Below are 14468 nucleotides of genomic sequence, written 5' to 3'. Positions count from 1 at the left end.
CTTATTACAACTCCGGACTTCTTGTGTTACGACAAAATAAAATAAACTTTAATAAAAAAAGAATTATCATAAAGAACTTTTTTTGATAGAAACTTTAATAGCAAAAAGAATTATCATAAAGTAAAATAAATAAGTAATTAGAAACAAAATAAAATAAAATAAATAAGTTTTTTGTTGTAAGTAGAAACAAAACAAAATAAATAAAGCAAAAAAGAAAACAAAAAAACTAAAAACAGCAAAAAGAATTTTCATAAAGAACTTTTTTGATAGAAACTTTAATAGCAAAAAGAATTATCATAAAGTAAAATAAATAAGTAATTAGAAACAAAATAAAATAAAATAAATATTTTTTTGTTGTAAGTAGAAACAAAACAAAATAAATAAAGCAAAAAAGTAAACAAAAAAACTAAATACAGCAAAAAGAATTTTCATAAAGAACTTTTTTTGATAGAAACTTTAATAGCAAAAAGAATTATCATAAAGTAAAATAAATAATTAATTAGAAACAAAATAAAATAAAATAAATAAGTTTTTTGTTGTAAGTAGAAACAAAACAAAATAAATAAAGCAAAAAAGAAAACAAAAAAACTAAATACAGTAAAAAAAATTGTTGGGGCGCTGCCCGCTGGGACTTCCAACCCTCAGGTTTGCAAATACAGGCCCAGAAGGGTTAGAAGGCTCAACGGGCAGCGCGCCAAAGTTAGGCCCAGAAGCCTGCTATAGAGAGGAGTTCAAGACAGCAGCCGCGCCACGGCTTTTAAACTGGTGCGGGCGCCCCTCGGCTAGCGAGGTGGGACTAAACTTTTGGCCGCGACGCGGGCAGCAAGAGGCCTTTGGTCCCGGTTGGTGCCACCAACCAGGACTAAAGGGGGGCATGCGTACCGGTTCGTGGCACCAACCGGGACCAATGCCCCCCCCTTTAGTCCCGGTTGGTGCCACCAACCGGGACCAAAGGCCGCCGCTTCCCGCCCTTTGCGCTGCTGAAAAGAGGCCTACCTTTAGTCCCGGTTGGTGCCACGAACCGGGACTGAAGGCTTTGCTATATAAGCAAACACTTAGGAAATTTTTCAGAGTTCATCTGCAGTTTGCCCCGACGACGCCGACGCCGCCAGGCTGCCCCGACGCCGCCCGCCACCCCGATGCCGCCAGGCTGCCCCGACGCCGCCCGCCGCCCCCGCCGTCGCCGTCGCCCGTGCCTGTCGTCGCCGTCGCCGTTGCCCGCGCCCTCGCCGTCAGCCGCGCCCCTGCCCCGACGCGCGCCGCCCCGGCCCGCCCCCGTCGTCGCCGTCGCCCTGCCCCGCCCTTCGCCGCCGTCGCCCCCTACCCCGAGCGCGCGCCCACTGCCCCGTCGCCATCCTCGCCGCCGACCCCGCGGTCCTCCTCACCTTGGTCCGGCCGGCGCCCTTTTTTCATATATATGCTTGTTTTCTTTCATATATATGCTTGTTTTTTCATATATATATGATGATATGTTCATGTATGAGTATATGTATGTATATATGTTCTCTGTGTATATATATGTTCATGTATATATGCAAAAGATAGATTTTTAGAAAAGTTAGGATTTTTTTCTGTTCACAGATTTTTTTGGTGATATTAATTATTGTAGAATATGCAAATGTTTGTATATTCATATGAACAATGCATTAGGCAAAACCTTTACTTTTTTTCGAAATTTTCTATTTGAACATTTTTTTATGAATGAGAGGAAAAAGGAAAATAAGAAGAGGAAGAAAGGAGAAGAAGAGGAGAGGAAGAAGAGGAGAAATAAATAAGAAGAGGAAAAAAGAAGAAAAAGAAGAGGAGAAGAAGAAAGGAATAGAAGAGAAGAAGAAACAATAGAAAAAATTCTATTTCTTCTTCTTCTCTCCTCTATTCCTTTCTTCTTCTCCTCTTTTTTTTCTTCTTTTTTTTCTTCGATCTTCTCCTCTATTCCTTTTCTTCTTCTCCTCCTTTTATTTCTTCTTCGTTTTCTTATGTTTTATCGGGTCTGTCGTCGTCGATATACCCCTCTCCCGATAACTTCAACACGAGGGGGGGTCGATATACCCCCTCCCCGATAATATTATTTTCCCATGTACGTATGTCGTCGTTGTCGATATAACCCCCTCCCGATAACTTCAACACGTGGGGGGGGGGTCGATATACCCCCTCCCCGATAACATTATTTCTCATGTATGTATGTCGTCGTTGTCGATATATATAACTCCCTCCCAGATAACTTCGACATGATGGACGGTCGATATTTATACCCCCTCTCGACCGTGATAACTTATACCACGGGAGCACCCCCCGGCCCTCTCGCTCGACCAAAACTCTCGAGGACATCCAAACCCTAGAAAAAAACGATGTCGGTCTCCTACCCCCTCCCGCCGCGCCCCTACCCTTGAAGCGTTGCCGAGGCCACCCCAAACCCGGAATAAGCTAGGTCTACGTTTGCACTAATATATCCACCTGCTGTCATGTTTGTGTAATAATTGCCATGCTGTAATATTTGCAGAAACAATGGAGCACGGACGAGACGAGCAAGCAGAAGAGGTGTTGGGGGATATAATCTTAGCCGGAGCTGATATCTTGTCGTATCTTAACGACAATGATGGTCTGGAAGAACAGGGTGAAGAAGCAGGCTACGGTGATCGAAGAGTGGAGGAGGAAAGACATGATTATGATGGCTCCGGTGACCCAATGCTGTTGCAAGAAGGAGCCCGTGGTGACAGCTCCGGTGACCGAACAGAGTCCGGCCAGGTAAATATATTAGTTAAGCCTGTGCTGACTAGCTAATTGATGCATTCATTGTTTTGGTATGTACACATATTAATTAACACTCGTCTTTCTTCTTTTTTCTAGCCCTCCGGATCGAGCACAACTGCGGTAAAGAGACGAGGCCCGAAGAGAAAGTTGCACTCGGATGAAAGGTTTGAGATCACAGCAATCGCGCGCGACGGCCAACCGATTGAACCCATCCGGACAAAGGATGCATTTGCTGCTCAGTGCGGTGTTCTAGTTAGGGACAAGATCCCGATCAGCATCCAGCAATGGTATAAGCCTATGAAGGAAGACCCTGAGGTGTCTTATGTCAATGATATGCAGAAAGATGATCTTTGGACTGAGTTGAAGGCAATTTTCACCCTACCGCCAGAGGAGGATCCGGAGAAGCCAGTTAAAGAGCAATTAATCAAGTCTCATGCTCTTAAGAAGATGGCAGACCTATTCAGGAGGTGGAAGAATGAGCTGAAAACGTTTGTCGACAAAGAAGAGACACCATAATTCATCGGCCGGTATGAGAAGATTAGAGATCACTGGCCCGCATTTGTGGCCCACGAGACATCGGAAAAGAGTAAGAAGATATCAGCGACAAACAAGAAGAATGCTGCGAAGAAGAAGCTTCACCATCGCACGGGGTCAGGTGGCTACCTGAAAGCCCGACATAAGTGGGCCAAGGCTGAGAATGATCTGCTTGAAAAAGGGATCGAACCACAGACAATGAACTGGACAGACCGTTGCCGGACTTGGTTCTTCGGGGCTGGCGGAACCTTGGACCCTGTATCAGGGAGGTGCGTTTGGACGAACGAGCTTTTGAGAATACCAGTCAAGAAGATTCAGCAATATATCGATGCAGCGCAGGAAGGGACGTTCGTTCCAGACAGAGAGAACGACGAGCTCACAATGGCCCTCGGGAATCCTGAGCACCCTGGACGGACACGAGGCACGCCAGGCTCCGTTTCGTGGAAGGCTGGTTTTCCGGACGCGGGCGGTTACAAAAGCCAGGAGAGGAGGAAAAAAGTGGAGCAGATCCAAATTCAGAAGCTGCACGAAAGGGTTCAAGCGCTAGAGGAACGAGACGGCAATCGACATGCCGAAACTACCCCCGAAGCTACACCGCCATCTCAGCGGAGAAGCAGCGTGGCTTCCACCGAGCTGCTTCAGCTGGAGCATGTCTTGACGGCTCCTGCTAGCTATCCCGTGGATGCTATCACGGAGTCTCAACATTGCCACCTTATGGCGGAATGGCAGAACTTGAAAGTCAAGGCGGCTGTTGGCTCTGTTTTACCTCCTGAACCCGGCGCAACCTACCACTGCCGGCCGATTCCAGAAGGATATGCTAGGGTGATGGTGGATGAAATAATGGAGGAATTTGAGGACCTCCAGCTTGACCACCCTACCGGTGAAGGGGAGACTCGGCTAGGTTCTGCTCTCAAGACTCCATGCCTATGGTGGAAGGAGCTCATCAAGCTTCCGGACTGGACGGCTCCGACGAGTAAGGGCACTCCGCCTCCTCCTCCGCCTCCTCCTCCGGCGAGTGATCAGGGCACTCAGCCTCCTTCTCCGGCGCGTGGCGGCACTCCGCCTCCTTCTCCGCCTGCGCCAGCGCGCCAGAGCAGCCAGCCTCCTCCTTGTTCGCCTCGTCAGCAAGGGCGGAAGAGACCCGCCGCCGCTCCGGCTGCTCCGGCGCGTCGTAGTCCTTCTCCTCCGCCTCGTAAGCAAGGAAAGAAGAAAGCCGCAGCCGCTCCGTCTGCTCTGCCGGCGTCTAGCAGTACAGCTGCCAGAGGCGGGAGGCAATACAGATTCGGTCCTTCTCTGAATACTCCAGAGAAGTTACCATACGAGAGGACCGAGGAGGAAACCAGGAAGATCGTGCGAGCCGAAGTGACAAACTTCTTTGAAGGGGTGAAAGCAAAGAAACATCCACCTCCGGAGGAGAAGGTAGATCCGATGAAAGCAAAGCGCACTCTGGCTGCCCTGACAAAACCACCAAAGTCTCCGCCTAGAGGCAACTATGAGCGCATTCTTGCAAAGACATATGCCGAAGCGGAGCGGTCGGAAGTACTGTCAGTGATCAAAGGTTAAAAGAACGACGAGCTAGAAAAAAATTGCCCAGCTCGGCGAACAAGCGAACCAATCGTGCCCCCCGCTCAAGGTGTCAAAAGACATCGTCGCTAATGATCCGAGGATGGTGGCCGGTTATAGCAATCTTGGAGATTACCTGCCCGACGATGTACATTATGAAATCATGGAGGTCGACGAACACAAATACCATTACGGGAAGCCTCTCGTCAAAGATGAAGGATCTCTAACAACGATGATGCGAAGACTACATGATTGGTACATGAAAACCTGCAGAGAGTCTGATGGGATGAATAGTTTGACGCTGAGAGTTAAACCGGAGCATGACCTCGTTGGAATTGATCTGCTGAATGTTCCATTTGAGGATTTCTTCCAGTTTTACAATCAAAAGGCCCTCGATAAAACAACGATCACTCGCTACTGTCTGTAAGTAGTACTACTTCTGTCATTAAGGCTCTCTATATAGGTCAGCTCTTTCATTGCATGTATTTATAATTATCCTCACTATATTATGCCGATTGAAGATCGCCGAATTGAAGAAAAGACAAATCGGTGATATTGGGTTCATTAACACAAATCTCATAGATGCATATACGGTTGAAAAACATGCCAAAGAAGCCGAGGCCAACTTGCTACGATCGTTGGTATTAAATGAAAACAAAGATATAATACTCTTTCCTTACAACTTCAAGTGAGTGTTACTGTCTTGTGCATATTCGGTTTCCCTTATTAGTCCAGGTTATGGTAATGTAATTGATGACTTATGCATGCATGCGCAGCTTCCACTATATTCTCCTAGAGGTTAAGCTTGAGCAGGGAGTAGTAACCGTCTTAGACTCGAGACGAAAAGATTCCCAGGACTATGCGAACATGACTCAAATGCTCGAGAAGTAAGTTAAATCGATCATTATCCACCATATCAGCAACTTTGTTCATTTCCTGATATCAAGTAATTGTTTTCTTTGTCTGGCAGGGTTTGGAGAAAATTCACCACAAAAGCTCCGGGACTGCCGAAGAAGCTGCAATTTAAACACTCGAAAGTAAGTACTATAGTAGCATGTTCCGCGCATCTCCTAGTGATTCAAGCGCTAGTTTCATCAATACCATTTAGCATGCTTGCTTATAAGTTTGATTGACCTCTATTTCTTGTAAAGTGGTTGTGGCAGGAAGCCGGGAATAATTACTGTGGATACTACGTTTGCGAGTCCATCAGCTACACGACCTGTGAGCGGGGCTACTCTGACGAACAATATGAAGTGCGTAAGCAATAATATTCACAATTTTATTTTATTACCATCATTTCTGTTGAGTTTCATTTATTCATATATATATATATATATATATATATATATATATATGTGTGTGTGTGTGTGTGTGTGTGTGTATTGACCCCCTTTTTCAAATTAGATGTTTCGGAAGCGGGATGAACTCCTAGCACTAGATCGTATGCGAGCAATTCAAGAGGAATTGGCGGCATTCTTCCTTGACCACGTGATCGCTGAAAACGGAGAATACTATGTGGACCCTGTGTTCTTACAATTTAATTAGGAGATTGTATTGTAAGAGATAATTATTGTATATATGTAGCCGGTAGTGTCGGATAGATATACGAGAACTTGTTGTTCGACCAATCTCTCGGAGAAGGAGAGGTGGTCGATATCACTTCTCTCTGTATGCATATGTTCATGACGATCTTTTGTTTCCTTCATTTGATTACTAGCTAGCGTGTCTAGTCCTCTCCATACGTATATAGTACGTAGCGTCGACCAAGCACGGAGATAAGAGAGGACACTTCTCTCTATTAATTAGCTAGCTAACACAATATATGAAACCCCTAAATTAACCCCCCAACCCCCCCCCCCCCCCTTTCAAAAAAAAAACAAAAACCCCAGCCCTTAAAATGCTGACGCGTGGATGCCTATTGGTCCCGGTTGGTGGCACCAACCGGGACAAAAGGCCCTGCCTATTGGTCCCGGTTGGTGGCACCAACCGGGACCAAAGGCCCCCCTGCCTGGGCTGGCAGCAGCGGCCACGTGGAGGACCTTCTGTCCCGGTTCGTGTAAGAACCGGGACTAAAGGGTTAGGGGTTTAGTAACGATCCTTTAGTCCTGGTTCGAAAACCGAGACAAAAGGCCCTTACAAACCGGGGTAAAAGCCCCATTTCCTACTAGTGGATGCATCCCCCTTTTGTAATCCCATGCGGCGCAGGATAGACCTTAGTCCTTAGCGTAGCTTTGATGCACCTGTGATGGAACCTGATGGAGCTCGTTTATGTTGCTCGCTTTTGGTTTCATTAATGAAATCGGAGGGAAACGTCTTTCATTAAAAAAAAATGGGATCATGCAGCCGGCTCAATTGTTGTCACAGGTAATAACAATTGTTGTCACTGATTAATGTACATATTTCTTACTTCAGTTTTTCTGATGTTTCCCAGAAGCTGGAGGTGTAGTAAAAGATGCTTCAGGAAATGATCTCGATTTCTCGAAAGGCAGATTTCTTGATCGTGACACAGGCATCATTGCACAAATAAGCAGTTGATGCCATTAGTCCTGAAGTCTGTCCAGGAGGCAATCAAGGAGAAAAACCAGGCATCTTCCACATTGTAGAAGTTTTTTTTGAACCTTCCCTGTTGTAGAAGTTGGATTGGTCCAAAATGATGATCGTTAATCACACTGTTTATATGTAAATGGCCTTTTGTTGGAACACATACATGATACAACCCTTGTTATACAAGATTTGTACATATCGCTGTTGTAGAAGTTGATAGGCAGCCATGCCCTAAAAGAAACTCAATAAGAGAAAAATTTCCCTGCAGTTATAAATATCTTAGCATGGCTTTGTTCAACATATATGTCAACAACAGTACAGTACATCAACTTTCCTTTTTCTGAGCAGTAGCCAGTCTCTTATATTGTTTCTTTCAGAGTCAAATAGCAAAAGGTAATCTGTGTTTCTGTGTCTATGCAAGTAATCTGTGAGTAGTATTGTAAATTGTTTCTAGATGGAACGCAGGTAATCTACGCAGGAAAGTTGCTTAATGGAACAGTAAGAAATTCTGGTATTATCTATGGTTGGAGAAGGCAATCTGTGCGTAGTGCAATAGTATTGTAAATTGTTGCTAGATTGATGGTAATTTATATTGCGCGAGTACATATGAACTAGTAAAGTGGCTGTATGCATATCAGATTTAAAGGCCTGGCGCAATCCTCCATTATCTTAAAAGCACACATCAACTCGGAAAGAGATGTCTTTTTTCTTCAGCCTTTACACACTAAATTTGCTGCAGAAGGCTATGATGTTCTTGCTGAATTCGCTGAAATCAAGTCAATGGTTTCTTTTTTTACCTCAAAAATTAAAATCGTAGGATCACTCATTTGCCAGTCGAGTTCAAGGTGTTAAAGTTCTTGCAACAGTGGGCATGCTTACATGGGAACTGGAAAGCCCTTTTCATTCAGAAGCTTTTCTTGCCCCAGCAGAATTTATAGGAAATGGAGACCAACACTTATGAATATTGCACTTTTGAATTACATTGCGAGCAACTCTCAACTAAATCTATCACATATACTTTCAATTCCAAATATCTTAGTTTCCAACCCCAGCAAATATGAAATCTTAACTCAACTTTCCTAACGAAAAATTGCAACAAGAAAAAAAAGTTTCGGACTACAAAACATAACAGGTGGAGCGCCGCAGGTGGAGGTGATGAAACCTGGTAGACGATGCGTGAGAACATAACAAATAAGTATTCGCGACGGTAGCAGATGTGTGAGAACCTGGTAGCCCACCAGTTAAAAACATAACATCTTGAAAAGATCGCAGTTTCGGCATGTGCTGCTGTAATTTGATATGATCTTCCCAAAGTAATTAAGATGCAGATACAACATCACCTTACAATGCCCCTAACGATCGAGGACGAGGCTAAGATAGCCATGGCTTTCTATGTATTAATCTAGATAGCAACAGATTAATCTAACCTAATTGAACTGAATCGGTGCTTAACATTGAGTACATGTATTGAGGTGGCTAATCCATAGTTCCATACAGGCCTTGACTTGGGTAGAAAAACGGTCCTATAAATGTGGGATTGCAAGCATTCTAATCATCAGTAAAAAGGTGATTTACATAGAAAAATACAGTTTCCTCAACAAGGAAAGAGAGTCAACGGCACGGCGAAGGCGCGCATCACCTTCCAGTATTATTGGATAGTACTACAGCGACACAGAAAGGCAAACCCTGATGGACAAGCAGCTGATGTATAGAAGCAAGTCAACACACACAAGCTCTATGGAAGAAGGACGAACATTGAATAACCATAATTTCACATTGCGATTCATTATTCAACAAACATAAACAGAAATACAGAATATAAATCCTCAGCTAAAAGCTGGAGGTGATGCGCCACGACCCATATTCCTCCTGTGCCATCCCACAAAACCGGGTCGTGGCGTTTACAGAAATCGAAATCTACGCACGACTACAGGGAGGGAGCCATGTTATTCCTATGCAATGCAGGGCACACCCGATTACATGTTTTTCCTATGCGTGCCCGTGGCACCCTTTCTTCTTCTTGCAGTTGCTGTTGCAGTCGGTGTTACAGGTGGGATGGCAGTCCTGGTCAAACTGGCCGCGCTTGCAAACTTCGCAATTATTGGAGTTGTCGCTGACGCCCACGCAACTCTTTCGAGCTTCGGTCTCGCAGTCACAAGTGCATGTGCCGTCGCTACTGCAGCAGGTACCCTCTGTGTTGCACCGCTCGAAGAGCTGACGCTGGCAGTCCGCCAGACCGCTGCGGCTGAAGTCGCAGTATTCGCTGCAGGTGGTTTGAAGCTCCTCGGTGCACTTGGTACTGCATACCGTGTCGCAGTCGCTGCATAAAGGCCTCGGAAGCACCTTCTTCTTGCAGCCGTTGCTGCAATTTTTGAGACACTCGGGATTGCAGTGCTGGTCGAAGTAGGCGCCCATGCAACCTTCGCAGTACCCTGCTGTTGATTGGGTGTCGTAGCAGTAATTGGCGCAATTGGCTTCAGCCTCCGCGGTGCAGTTGGTACGGCACATCGTCTCGCAGTCGCTGCATAAAGGCATCGGACCCCCCAGGGAAGACATGATCAACACAGAGAAAACAACAGCAGCAATAAGAGAAGCTCCACCTGCAGCCATTGTTGTCGAGCAAGCTTTGTTTCTAGCTAGAGAGGTAGGTCAATATGTGGAGCAAGAGAATGTCTCAGGAAAAGAGATGTCAATAAGCTAGCCAGTTACTTGCTATATGATGGAGCGCCTGATACTATTTATAGGCTAGCTACGTAGGCCTAAACTGAATTATATGGATGGACGACTATCTAATGTAAGCTACTCAATGTTACAATTTGGCTAAAATAATGTTGCAAGTTGGTTTGAGGAGTACATATATCATATTCACCTTCACTGGGCTCCATTAATTTCCCTGCACCGTCTTGACCCTTGAACAACTCCAATGTATCAACTTCATTTTTGTGGCTCACCGATAAAAGGGAGTAGAACTGAAATGGCTTGGTAATATTACATCTTATATTATGGGTGCGGCGGGAGTATATAGCAAGCACTAATCTGTTGGGGACTTCTTTTAACTCCAGATAACAATCACTAGAATGGGTAGCTTGACACTTCAAATTGCACCCTCAACTAAATGCCCAAGTTCGGGTACTATGAATTACTGAACAATTTACCAATCAGATTGACTTTTGACAAGATCAAGATAGGTGTGTCTACCAAGTAAATGGCAGATTGATGGCTCGTACTGTCCAGATCGCATGAATTTGACTTTGATTTGGTCTTCTCTGCCCCCATCTTGATTTCCGTTAATCTTGTACTCTACTTAGTAATAGGAAGGACATGAGCTTTTAACTGTGAACCAGGCCAAAATGTGGCGCTCGGTTCATCATGTGACTTGCTCATTTCGTGTGTGTGACTGTGAGCATCCCTGTGATTCATAGGTTCTATTACGTGACATGATATTTTGGGGATGAAGGAACTTCATTGATTGGAAAAAATATTTGTTGGTAGAACTTCCAGTGCGTCATGCATCCATGAGGGCTGTGACATCATGCCCTTAATAGTAGAAAAGATGCATGAACTGACTTCAGGTAATTTTGTACTTGAGCAACCCAATCTGCATGTGACATAGATTCCTTTCTTACCAAAAATCCACCCAGCTGATGCTGAATTGCTGATTACATTGGAAATAAACCTTGGGTTTTCAGTAACTTCAGTTCGGTAGTTTTAGAAGAGAAGGTATCAAGATAGGAGATGTGAATAAGCTAACTGGTGACTTGCTACATGATGGAGCGACTGATACTATTTATAGGCTAGCTAGCTTCCACGAGAGGCTACGTAGACCTGAGCTGAACTATGTGGATGGACGACTATCTAAAGTAAACTGCTCCATGTGACAATTTGGCTAAAATGATGTTAAGTTGGTTTGAGGAGTGCATACATCATATTCACCTTCTGTGGGCTCCAAAATTCCCTGCACTGTCTTGACCCTTGAACATCTCCCGTGTATGAACTTCATTTTTGTGGCTCACCGAATCAAAGGAGTACTACTAAAATGGCTTGGTAACACTGTTTTTGGGACATATATATAGCAAGTACAACAATGTGATGTGGACTTCGTTTTACTCCAGATAACAATCATCACTGGGATGGCTAGCTTGACACTTCAAATTACACCAACTAATTGCACAAGTACGTTTTGGTACCCCGAATTACTGATCAATAGGTACTAGTACTAGTTGTTTTACCAAGCATTGACATTTGGTAAGATCAAGATTGGCAGCGCTACCAAGTGAATCGCACATTAATTGCTTGTACTTTCCAGATTGCATGAATTGGCGTTGATTTGGTCTTTTATAGCCAAAGTCGCATGCGGAAGAGATTGATACCCTTCTTTCTATTTTTCCATCTTGATTTACGTACGTTAACCTTGTATATAGCATTACCTGCTCGTAAGACAGCCATTTAGTTGTTACCTGCTCGTGAAGGAGATGCCCTTCTTACAACACCCTATTATTTTCTGCCTTTAGTAACTTCAGTTCAATAGTTTGAGGTTTAGGCATCATTTTCAACAGTTTTATCCGTCAGTTAGCTGGTTTAGCTTGCAGCCTTAACAAACTGAATGCGGCGTTGGATGATGTGATCTGGCAGAAACAAGCCTTAGCGGCCTCAGCCCATGCCAACTGCTACCTCTTGAGCACAGCGTTGGTTTTCTCTTGAAGAGGAAAGGGTGATGCAATGAGAACCAAGGTATCAATTCAGTAGGAGGCCACGCTCAAGTCCCACGCACCTACACAAACAAATAAGAACCTCGCAACCAACGTGATAAAGGGGTTGTCAATCCCTTCACGGTCACTTACGAGAGTGAGATCTGATAGAGATAATAAGATAATATTTTTGGTATTTTTATGATAAAGAGAAATAAAGATGCAAAGTAAAATAAACGGTAATAGAAATAGCTAAGTGTTGGAAGATTAATATGATGAAAAATAGACCCGGGGGCCATAGGTTTCACTAGTGGCTTCTCTCAAGATAGCATAAGTATTACGGTGGGTAAACGAATTACTCTCGAGCAATTGATAGAAAAGCGAATAATTATGAGAGTATCTAGGCATGATCATGTATATAGGCATCACGTCCGTGACAAGTAGACCGACTCCTGCCTGCATCTACTATTACTCCACACATCGACCGCTATCCAGCATGCATCTAGAGTATTAAGTTCATAAGAATGGAGTAACACTTTAAGCAAGATGACATGATGTAGAGGGATAAACTCATGCAATATGATATAAACCCCATCTTTTTATCCTCGATGGCAACAATACAATACGTGCATTGCTGCCCCTGCTGTCACTGGGAAAGGACACCGCAAGATTGAACCCAAAGCTAAGCACTTCTCCCATTGCAAGAAAGATCAATCTAGTAGGCCAAACCAAACTGATAATTTGAAGAGACTTGCAAAGATAACCAATCATACATAAAAGAATTCAGAGGAGATTCAAATATTTCTCATAGATAAACTTGATCATAAACTCACAATTCATCGGATCTCGACAAACACACCGCAAAAGAAGATTACATCGAATAGATCTCCAGGAGAAACAAGGAGAACTTTGTATTGAGATTCAAAGAGAGAGAAGAAGCCATCTAGCTAATAACTATGGACCCGAAGATCTGTGGTAAACTACTCATGACTCATCGGAGAGGCCTTGGAGATGATGTAGAGGCCCTCCGTGGTTGATTCCCCCTCCGGCGGAGCGCCGGCGAAGGCTCCAAGATGGGATCTCGCGGATACAGAAGGTTACGGCGGTGGAAATAGTTTCTCGTGGTGCTCCTGGATGTTTTCGGGGTCCGTAGGTATATATAGGAGGAAGAAGTAGGTCGGTGGAGCCACGAGGGGCCCACGAGGGTGGAGGGCGCGCCCAGGGGGGTAGGCGCGCCCCCTGCCTCGTGGCCTCCTTGTCGATGCCTTGACGTCCACTCCAAGTCCTCCGGATCACGTTCCCGAAGGTTTCATTCCGTTTGGACTCCGTTTGATATTCTTTTTCTGCGAAACACTGAAATAGGCAAAAAACAGCAATTTGGGCCGGGCCTCCGGTTAATAGGTTAGTCCCAAAAATAATATAAAAGTGTATGACCAATAATAATCCAAAACAGAATATATAATAGCATGGAACAATCAAAAATTATAGATACGTAGGAGACGTATCACCAGCGTTTCGCCATCATTGGTGTAAGGGGATTATGCGGAGCACCCCATGGACATCACCTTGAACCGGCTATCAAGCCCACAAGCTTCAGGTGGACCGTTGACAAGATCTCATGCACACGCTATCGAAACACATACTTCTCTCGTACTTGAGTTTCGTATGCATTTGGATGACACATGGCTACTGCTTCAAAGTGGAACCTTATATGTGATTATGTACGATGATGACCACCGAGGGAAAGCGAGGAAGGATCGCCTAGTCCAAAACGAGCAGCAAGAAGGAGGAGAAGAAGACGGTTCCTGATTCCTGAAATGAGCAAAAGTTAATATGGACACCCCTGCGCATGTTTCCCGAACCCCTGTGTCCATGCGGTCAAGCCATATGCTCTCTTGACACCCAGTGTCCACCGTGTCCTGGCCTTTTCTCTTTGGACACCGCGAGCACACAGGATTTTAAACCCCATGCGCACCTCCTGGTCCGTGCACACAAGCCTGCCTGCGAGCAATTATGAGAAATGTCCCTGGTACCCCTGACTTATCCCTCTTTCGCTAGGACCTATATATTTTGCAGCTCCACTTTTAGGATTTAGTAAAGTACTAAACTAGATCGATGCCACCAAGATCTGGCGGGTGTACCTTACCATTTACAAGGAGATCTTCCATACAGTGGTACACGGCAATGATGATGCCTACTTGGTGTGGACCAAGGTAAACGACCTCATCACCGACAACCAGCTGTAGCGGATCGTCTTCCTCCAGCAGGAGTTCTTCGGCCTCCATCAGAATTACTCCTCCATTGAAGAATACAACATGTGCTTGAAGATGCTCCTCGACGAGATGCGCGGCATCAGCGTCCGGGTCTCCGATGAGATCGTCCTCACCA

At 44.8% G+C, this 14468-nt stretch overlaps 1 pseudogene; it reads right to left on the bottom strand.

Annotated features, from left to right (window-relative positions):
• LOC120970792 (uncharacterized) overlaps positions 1-14468 on the bottom strand; it is a 62386-nt pseudogene that overhangs the window by 10390 nt on the left and 37528 nt on the right.

The sequence above is a fragment of the Aegilops tauschii genome, chromosome 3 (assembly GCF_002575655.3).
Source record: "Aegilops tauschii subsp. strangulata cultivar AL8/78 chromosome 3, Aet v6.0, whole genome shotgun sequence".
In the NCBI taxonomy this organism is placed as follows: domain Eukaryota; kingdom Viridiplantae; phylum Streptophyta; class Magnoliopsida; order Poales; family Poaceae; genus Aegilops; species Aegilops tauschii.
The sequence above is the reverse complement of the archived record's forward strand: the minus strand, read 5'-3'. Positions and strand labels throughout refer to the sequence as shown.